A 2,500-nucleotide genomic window follows, 5' to 3' on the forward strand; every position below is an offset into this window, starting at 1 on the left:
CACGGCGTTCGTACGATATTTGGCGACGCAAAAATGAGCGATTTCCCAGCTCGATGGAATTCGGCGCGACAGAAACGATGCCCCGTAACGCACATGAGAGCAATCCGGGCCAATTTCTCCCGTTTGATGGGGTCTATGTGTAAAAATTTTGACTTTTTTGAGTGCAGGTGCAAATCTGCTGAAAAAGCCTGTGGAAGTTTCACGGCGTTCGTACGATATTTGGCGACGCAAAAATGAGCGATTTCCCAGCTCGAGAGAATTCGGAGCGAGAGAAACGATGCCCCGTAACGCACATGAGAGCAATCCCGGCCAATTTCTCCCGTTTGATGGGGTCTATGTGTACAAATTTTGACTTTTTTGAGTGCACGTGCCAATCTGCTGGAAAAGCCTGTGGAAGTTTCACGGCGTTCGTACGATATTTGGCGACGCAAAAATGAGCGATTTCCCAGCTCGATGGAATTCGGCGCGACAGAAACGATGCCCCGTAACGCACATGAGAGCAATCCGGGCCAATTTCTCCCGTTTGATGGGGTCTATGTGTAAAAATTTTGACTTTTTTGAGTGCAGGTGCAAATCTGCTGAAAAAGCCTGTGGAAGTTTCACGGCGTTCGTACGATATTTGGCGACGCAAAAATGAGCGATTTCCCAGCTCGAGAGAATTCGGCGCGAGAGAAACGATGCCCCGTAACGCACATGAGAGCAATCCGGGCCAATTTCTCCCGTTTGATGGGGTCTATGTGTAAAAATTTTGACTTTTTTGAGTGCACGTGCAAATCTGCTGGAAAAGCCTGTGGAAGTTTCACGGCGTTCGTACGATATTTGGCGACGCAAAAATGAGCGATTTCCCAGCTCGATGGAATTCGGAGCGAGAGAAACGATGCCCCGTAACGCACATGAGAGCAATCCCGGCCAATTTCTCCCGTTTGATGGGGTCTATGTGTACAAATTTTGACTTTTTTGAGTGCACGTGCCAATCTGCTGGAAAAGCCTGTGGAAGTTTCACGGCGTTCGTACGATATTTGGCGACGCAAAAATGAGCGATTTCCCAGCTCGATGGAATTCGGCGCGACAGAAACGATGCCCCGTAACGCACATGAGAGCAATCCCGGCCAATTTCTCCCGTTTGATGGGGTCTATGTGTAAAAATTTTGACTTTTTTGAGTGCACGTGCAAATCTGCTGAAAAAGCCTGTGGAAGTTTCACGGCGTTCGTACGATATTTGGCGACGCAAAAATGAGCGATTTCCCAGCTCGATGGAATTCGGCGCGAGAGAAACGATGCCCCGTAACGCACATGAGAGCAATCCCGGCCAATTTCTCCCGTTTGATGGGGTCTATGTGTAAAAATTTTGACTTTTTTGAGTGCACGTGCCAATCTGCTGGAAAAGCCTGTGGAAGTTTCATCCGACGAAAAAAGCACGTTCTCGAGAAAGCAGGAGAGCTAAGTCATTCACAAATTAGCTGGATTTGGCTTGTGGTTCGTTTCCCAAGTAACAGAGCGGCATCAACCTTTAAGTGCACGCCAGTACATCCCCGTGGGATACAGGGGGTCTCGGCGGACTTTGCTCGGGGGAAAAACGTCGAGGTGAGCCGCCTGGCCATGCTGTTCATGGGTCTCTCCTTTTTAAGTTTCGCCTGCCAATTTATTTTCTCTAGCGGTTTTATACACTAACACTCGATGTTTTGGGAAAGGAATACAATTGTTCAAAAAACGTCTTCGCAATTCATGTCGTTAGATTGCTAATGAAAATTCGTAAAAAAACGTACACGCCATACATGTTCTTTGCTTCCCTCTCGATACAAGTGAAGGGGAAAAACAGCCTTAACGGTTGCTAAAAAAATCGCCCTTTACATATACATGGGTCGTCTTCCCCTCTCGACAACGGAGACAAGTAACCCACGCCAGGCACTGTCAGTAACTGCCATAGATCTGCTTTAAAATGCCCATTCGTCTTGCGTCGCTCACGTTCCCGGAGCTTTGGGTAATGTCTGAGGCCTATCCCCGCTAATTTCTACCGTTTGTCGGTAGCTGTCTGTAAAAATATAGCATACACCAAAACGAGAAAATATTTCCATCGCACCTGCACAAGTGTATGGACAATGGCAATCTTCATGCGATGCATAAGTGGTGTGTGTCAGCAGGTTTTGTTTCCCAAGTTTTCCGTGAATGAGCGAGTATCTTGAGCTGTGTGACTCAGCCCGAGGGAGCCTCTTCTCCTCCAGAGTGTGTGGGGAAGGCTGTCCCCTTGGGTTGGTGCTGCACGGGTTCGCTGCGCTGTTTGGTCTTGTGCCAAGGAAGGCTGCCAACTGTGCAAGAATTTTAGGGTTGGTTTCAATTGCCGTTGCCGGTCCATAGAGTAGCGAGCATTGTAAGGCCGCTCTAGAGGTTTGCAGGCATGTGGGGTCGACCCCTGCTCCTTCCCTCCCCACCCCACGTAGGGTGTGTGTGGTGCGCTTACAGCTGCCTCAAAGTGGCTGGCCTTGTGGGAAGCCCTGTGTTT

This window comes from Lampetra fluviatilis, chromosome 4 (genome assembly GCF_964198595.1).
Source record: "Lampetra fluviatilis chromosome 4, kcLamFluv1.1, whole genome shotgun sequence".
NCBI classification, from domain to species: domain Eukaryota; kingdom Metazoa; phylum Chordata; class Hyperoartia; order Petromyzontiformes; family Petromyzontidae; genus Lampetra; species Lampetra fluviatilis.